General features: G+C 36.4%; 1 protein-coding gene across 1 annotated transcript in view; it reads right to left on the bottom strand.

Annotated features, from left to right (window-relative positions):
* arhgef2a (Rho guanine nucleotide exchange factor (GEF) 2a) overlaps nt 1-7,973 on the bottom strand; it is a 59,594-nt gene extending 51,621 nt beyond the window's left edge. The window contains exon 1 of the mRNA XM_065288314.1: nt 7,772-7,973. The gene's annotated coding sequence lies outside the window, so the exon portion shown is untranslated. The remainder of the gene's footprint in view (nt 1-7,771) is intronic.
* Between the last annotated feature and the right edge of the window lie 117 nt (nt 7,974-8,090).

Here is an 8,090-nt window from a genome sequence, read left to right on the forward strand (position 1 = left end):
CTCAGAAATAAAGGTACAAAACTGTACCTTTTCTGTCACTGGGGCTGTACCCTTTCTAAAAGTACAGCTTTGCACCTAAGGATTTCATTTTAGTACCTCTGAAGTACATTCTGGGACCAAAGAGAGCTCATTAGTACCTCAAAAATACATATTAGTATCTCAAAGGTATATATTGGTACTTAACGTTTACATATCTGTACCTAATGGTCCATATAATTACCTTTTTAAAGGCTGCTGCCCCACTGACAGCTAGGCTACATATTTTGACTTTTTTCTAACAATGTAGGTCCTAAGGTACGGTTATCTACCAAAACTTGTATTCTGTTTTGTATTCCTGTAAAGGTACCAAACGGAAACTTAGGGTACAGCCCCAGTGACAGAAAGGGTACAGTTTTGTACCTTTATTTCTGACAGTGTATAAACATTAACAGAAAGAAACATGTGGTATTTGGTGATCATTGGTAAATGTAGAGACAATAATAAGGAATATAAATGTGTCCAAGACCAATTTTCTCATCCTCCGCAACAATTTTCAATCATTGTTTAAGCCCTCAAGGAACTTTCATCTTCAAAAAAAAAAATGTTGGAAGGGACATAATTGACTGTGACACTCAAGATGGCTACCAGTTAAGCAGTTCTTTTTTTTTCTCCAGATAAAAGTTGAAATTTAGTTTGTTATAGTACCTAGACAACTTTTTAGTTCTCATTACCGAAACATGAGTTTGTAAATGCATATATTTACCATAATATCATGTTGCGGTAATGATAATTTTTGATAATGATAATCTAAAAAAAATTTAATAATTCTATAGGAAATATTTTTTTTATCCTCTAAAAGTACAAGTAATAGTAAGTTCAGACCTTAAGCTTAAAGGATTAGTCCATTTTCTTAAAAGAAAAATCCAGATAATTTACTCACCACCATGTCATCCAAAATGTTGATGTCTTTCTTCGAGAAGAAATTATGTTTTTTGAGGAAAACATTGCAGGATTTTAATAGAGCCCAACATTTAATACTTAACTCAACACTTAACGTTTTTTTTCAACGGAGTTTCAAAGGACTATAAACAATCCCAAACGAGGCATAAGGGTCTTATCTAGCAAAACGATTGTCATTTTTGACAATAAAAAGCAGCAGTGTTTACAAGCGTCTTGAAAGGGGACCGTTCCTACGTTGTTGTATGTCAACTGATACTAATTAATGTCTTTGTGGCAGTTTATTGTTTACAATGGTCCGCAAATGTGCGTTTTATATATGTAACACGTGACCTACCTACGTTACGCATTTACGCTAGGTCGCGCTGGACCGGACCTACACGAAAATTTGTGGTTTAAAAGTACATATTTTTTCTTTTCTTGTCAAAAATGTCAATCGTATTGCTAGATAAGACCCTTATGCCTCGTTTGGGATCGTTTATAGACCTTTGAAACTCCGTTTAAAAAAACTGTTAAGTGTTGAGTTAAGTATTAAATGTTGGGCTCTATTAAAGTCCATTAAAATGAGAAAAATCCTGCAATGTTTTCCTCAAAAAACTTCTGGACTGAACAAAGAAAGACATCAACATTTTGGATGACATGGTGGTGAGTAAATTATCTGGATTTTTCTTTTAAGGAAATGGAATATTCCTTTAACCTTAAGATTTCATGAGAATCACCCTTTTGCTTGTTTGCAGGGTCTGACTCCGAAATAAACACTATAAAAAGGGATAGTTCACCCAAAAATGAAAATTCTGTCTTCATTTAAGTTGTTACAAACCTGTCTTTGTTATGCTGTATACAAATAAAGATATTTTGAAAAATGTTTGTAACGAAGCAGGTCAGGGGCACCATTGACTTCAATATGAGGAAAAATAATACTATGAAAGTGAATGTTGCTCCTCATCTCATTTTTTTAAATATCGTCATTTGTATTCAGCAGAAATATATACAGGTCTTAATAACTTGAGGGTATGAATAAAGAATTTTCATTTTTACGGTGAACTATCCCTTTAACACAACCAATAGGCTTTAATGTTTAAATAAAACTGTAAAAACATGTACAGAAGCCTGATCATCGTATCATCTATTCATCTAGGGTGCCTAAACCCAGTGTGCAATTAATGTTGAAAAGACATCTAGTTGACATCAAACACTGATGTCAAAACAGGAAAAATGTGTCTGGTCAAAAACAAAAAGGTTAAATACACTGATCTGATGTAAACCGAATGTTACAAACTGAATTTAAAAAAAAAGTTATAGCAACTTGATTAAGTTTTTATTTGATGTCAAATTGATATCAAGGTGCCTACTAGGATGTTTTTTTCCAAAATTCACCACACAAAATTTTAAGGAACAAGGTGAAGATGTGACTCATGTTTCCATAACAAATGCAGTTTTATATAGAGACAGACACTGGCTCATCTCACACATGAATCAAGTGACCTGTTTGTCACAACTATCCAAGAAGATAACAGATAAATAAATCCATTGAAATAAAATAGATAAGAGGAAATACAGCTTCACAGGCAGTAAGAAATATATACGGCTGTTAAAATAAAATATTGTAGAGGAGAGCGGGGTAAGTTGTCACACTGTTCATAACTCCAATAGAGGCTCTATCCCAAAAATCAAATAGCCACTTTGTGTAATGACTTCTTCACAACAATTTGAACTTTATATTTTATGCAATGCAACTTTGTTAGGTATGAATGTTAAAAATTATTATTATGCACAAAATAGAAGAGACAATATTGTGTCTTTTGATACTTTAGCTGACGCACTATGTTGAGCTAACCCTGAAATTTAGCCAACATTAGCACACATGTCAGTTTGGGGCAAGATGTCTCAATGACTTTTGGGCAAGTCATCATGCTTTTCACACTGGAAATAAACTCTGGGTTAACGGAATCCTGGCTTATCTGTTTCATGTTTCACACTGTTGTACTTAACCAGGGGTAAGGAGATAACTCTGGGTATTCATAATCTGACGTTTCACACTTTGCATTCCTAAACCCTAGGTCATGTGTCTTAAACCCTGCTCCTACACCTGTCTGTAATTATCAAGCAACCCTAAACACCTTGATTAGCTGCTCCAGCTGTGTTTAATTGCTGTCATAACAATTCTAACTCTGCTTCGTTTCACACTGCGTGCGTTGGGGCAAATTGTCACAAGTGAACATTTTTTGTTTAACAGTCTACAACTACGTAATGAGATAAGATATGAAAATGTAAGGAATACAATATGTGTACAAGACTTACGTTTTTCATTTGGTTTAAAATTTATACCATTATGATGTATGGTGCTCAGTAAATCTTAGACAGTGTGAAAAGTGTGACAACTTACCCCGCTAATCCCTCCTCTGTGTCTGCATATGTTTGACTCAGATGTCTACGAATTTTCATTGCACTTAAAATTCCAGAATGAACTAGGGATGCACCGATACCACTTTTTTGGAGTACGAGTACGAGTACTTGCATTTCAGTACTTGCCGATATCGATACCGAGTACTTAATAAAAAAACATGATTTTAATTTACAGGTAACAGCTTTAGTCATATAATTTAACAAAAAAACAAAGGACTAGTTTTCCAGTTTGTTGTAAACTCTGCCTCTTTGGACAATACAAGAGGCATTAACCCCTTACACGCCGCTCAAACATAGACATTTCTCAAACCGTGGTATCGATTCCAGGTATCGGGGGACTTTTAAAGAGTACGAGTACTTTAGAAAATGTGGTATCGAGGCCGATACCCGATACCAGTATCGGTATCGGTGCATCCCTAGAATGAACCATCACAAGATTAGTAATAATAACAAAATCATTTTATATTACTAAAAAGGCAGCCAGTTTGTTATCTTTCAAATTCACCAAAACAGCAATTTTCTGTCCTTCATACACCCTTTTACCCCTCCTTCATCCTCCACTCCTTTTGGTTATACATTTACTTGTTCTTTTCCTTCTCCTTTCTCAATATTCACCCTTACATCAGAGTTTGGCCTCAAACAATAGATAATATCAAATTTCTGTCCGTTTCCCTGTTCAACACAGGCGTGGAGCTTGGCGCTGGATGTTTTATTGAACATATTTAAAGTATTTAAAGGCGAAGTGCGCAAATGCTGTACCACTAGTAGTATCTCCGAGCAAACTTGCAAATTAAGCCTTTTGTGAACAGACTCTTCCCGTCTGCCATTGGTTGAACAACAAATGGTCAAACAATAAACTTACCTAATTGTTGAGCTAGTTTTTATGTTTTTCAATGTTTTTAAAGCAATGCAGTGTTTGTATTCCACCTAAAAATAAGTTTCTTAAAATCATCTCTCCAAAAAGGCAAAGTATGCTATCATAAGAAAAACAATTTACATAAATCCACTAACACCGCTTTACTCATCATGGGGCATTTTACTGACATTCTTGAAACAACTATTCAGCCGCATCAAGTTTTCTTCCAACGTGTTTGTGGCAGCAATCCCACAATTCACTTCTACGCCCTGCAGTTCCTTAAAGCCAATGTTATAACTCCCCTCCCTTCCTTCCTTATGTCATGCTCACACTTAGTCCCTCTCCCAAAGAGCAAACATTACATACACAATGGCAGAAAAGATACACGCAGTGAGTCAGGGTGAGCTCCGGGTCACCAGCTGTGTGTTCGAGTAGTGTATGCGCAGATATGCGTGCGTCAAATCACTGAAGATCGCAAGTGCATAAGGGGCACGCTGAGCTCAACTCATGACTCACTCTGATTTTGATCACCATTAGCAACGGAATTAGCATCCAAAAACAGCGACTGCACTTTTGTGTTTTATCAAAGCATCCGAGTTACATTGGGAAAATGTTAGCAAAGTTTTGCTTACGTTTGCGACTGCTGACATTGACATTTTTAAAGCAAATGTGCTTTGGTGTTGCCTGTTTTTTACATTTCAAGGGAATAAGTCACACAAAAAAGTAAGTCTGTCATCATTTACTCAACCTCTTGTCATTCTAAACCGGTATTGCTGACTGACTTTTGTAGATAACAAAAGATGGTTTCACCGTGATCTTTTCAGCATAAAAGTAGCCCATACAACAATATTCCTTTCTTCTGAAGCCATACGATAGCTCTTTGTGAAGACAGACCGAAATTAAAGCCATTCACTGAAAATCTTCCCCCCGGGAAGATTTCTCAAATGTCATTCGTTTGTGGACTTTTTAGAACTTATCATATGATGATTCATCATATCACATTTGATTTCAATAAGTAAAGCACAAAGGTTTCGAAAAACATAAGGAAGGGGACATAGCAAAATGTATCCTATGTGTATAGGATACAGTTCATGTTAAGGCATTTTTCCAAAGTTTAATTATTTCAGCCTGATCTCACAGGAATGTGTACACATTTTATAAGTTAATGGGTCTTGGGGTATGAATTCATAAAAAAATTATATAAAACAAAAATATATGATTATAAAGGAAAAAAATTAAACCCCTACCCTAACCCGAGCATCATGGGACGAAAGTAAATTGAACAAAAATGCGAACAAGAATGTGGTCGTACGAATTAAAGGCGGAGTGCACGATATCCGAAAAACGCTTTGGAAAAGAGAGTCGGGCCGACTACCAAAATACACTTGTAGCCAATCAGAAGTAAGATGCGTGTCTGTCTACTAACCGACATCATTGCCTGGGTTGCATATGTGTGGGGCAGGTCTATTAACAGAAGGTCCAGATTCTATTGGGGTAGGGGCGTGTTTGTTTAGGTGATTTCAAATGTCAACCTTGGCTTTCAGAGGTCATATACCCTGCCTTTAACAGCCATCTCGTAAAATGTGCAAATTGCCATGAGATTGTGTTAAGTATTTGATAACTTTATGCGCAATTTAAGATATCAATAAGGAAGCAATGCATATATATAATACCCCCCAAAAGTATTTAAGCATCAAACCAGGACAACAAAGCAACATTGGCCCAGCTATTGGTGTGACTTCGAGACAGGTCCATCTGTTTGTGCCACTAATAAAAAACGTGGATACTCTGAAAATTTGGAAATGACAGATTTCACCTTTAAAGGGGACATTTCATAAGACCTTTTTAAGATGTCAAATAAAACTTTGGTGTCCTCAGAGCACGTATGTGAAGTTCTAGCTCAAAATATCATAGAGATATTTTATTATAGTTCTGTGGTTGGATAGTGAAGATTAAGGGGCGGATTATCCCCTTCTGACATCACAAGTGGAGCCAAATTTCAAAGACCTATTTTTTCACATGCTTGCAGAGAATGGTTACCAAAATGTTACTGGGTTGTTATTTTTGTCCCATTTTCTAGGTTGATAGAAGCACTGGGGACCCAATTATAGCACTTAAACATTAAATATGCCCTTAAATCCATTAAATAGATGGCAAAACTTTAGTTTAAATCACAACTTTATCCTTCATCTTTCCTATCTTACATAAGATATCCACCCCCCTCACTACCTTGTGTGCTGTCAGTCACCAAATGACTCTAAACATGCCCTTCAGCCCCCACGTCAATGACACCCCCACTTCTCTTTCTTTCTTATTCGCTGTGAAGAAGGTCACATCATGGGGGGTTCTGAGGAGGACACAACCCTTTAAAATGCTGACTAGCTTTTCCTAATGACTCGATCTCTGTTTGCCTGAGGTTAAAGGGTTTCCTGTTAGGGAAGACTTTGATCAACTCAGGATCAACCTATGAACTGCACAAACATACAAAATACAACATATCACGTCCAAACCATCACAGGTCACCATAAAATCATTATAAAGTTAAAGAAGGTCAAAAGATCAAAGACCTTTATCAAAAAGATCGGGAACAAAATCACAACCAGGACATAACCATAACATTGTACTAGTACTCTTACTTTATGATCTTTAATACACGCACACAGACACACTTATATTCATTTTTTTAACATGCTTTTGTTTGTATGTATTTATGTATAATCAATGTTTCTATATGCTTTGGCAATTATAAATACTTTTTTATCTTTATATTAAATATATAATAAATAATGTTAATCTCATTGACAGTGAGATTTTATGAATCACTTTATCTATAATTCCCTTTAAAAAAGCATTCCTGTTGATGTATGAATGAATGACGCATTTCATGTTTACAATGCACAGACTTTTCAACTTTTAAGATACATAGGTCTGATCCTTTTATGTACCATTTTCACCCCTAACCTCTCTGCTTTCCCTTGTTCAACTCTCTTTCCTTATTCTACTCTCCATGAAGTCATGTTTTTAAACAGCACACCCCAGGCCCTCACAAGGGTCTCAGGTAGCACAGGGGCCCTCGGAGATTACAGATATAGACACAAAGCCCTTTCTCTACACATTCAATGACACATTCCCAACATCTAAATAGCATTTCCTACCACTAATCCTTTTCTCTTCATGCTTAAACTGATGTCATTGTCTTGAGAAAGTCCTTAAGAATACAGAAAGAGTGCGCGCGCACATGCACACGCACAATTAAATATTCTAAGGCAGTGTTGACTGAATAAACTGAAGGTTAATGTGTAGTTTGAACACACCACATTAATATTTTACAGAGTTGCGTAAATTGTAATATGTAAAGCTTAGACACCCAAGAACATAACTTTTTATGTTATATGAATTTCTATTACAGCCTACTACACGTAATGGTAAACAAAACAAACTAGTTTACAAAGTTATGACGCATCTTTAGGATGTAACCATGGTTAAATAAAGAATTAGAAGGAACTTTGTTGATTCCCGAATTGCCCGACAAAACTAACTTACTCGTAAAAACGTTAAGAAACGTAACGTTACCTGTCCGTTGTGAAGTCCGTTTTTAAAAACAATCCTTCGCGTTTTTACTAATTTCACCAAGACAGACTCGATGTTTTTGAAGTTGAATTTATCCTCAGAAACGTGTAAAAGTCATCTTTCGGAATTCACTTCAGACCGCCGGCTTGGGACAGATGGTTTGCGAAACGTTTTACTCATGACATTCCCGGACATTCATCTCAACCGTCCCGTACTGGAATTGCAGTGCGCGCCCTCGCGGTCTGTGTCCAGTGGCGTAACCACGCCCACGACAATGACGTAACTCCGTGTCCAGGTGTGCATCTATCTGTCTATCGTTCGT

Source organism: Paramisgurnus dabryanus, chromosome 19 (genome assembly GCF_030506205.2).
Source record: "Paramisgurnus dabryanus chromosome 19, PD_genome_1.1, whole genome shotgun sequence".
NCBI lineage: Eukaryota > Metazoa > Chordata > Actinopteri > Cypriniformes > Cobitidae > Paramisgurnus > Paramisgurnus dabryanus.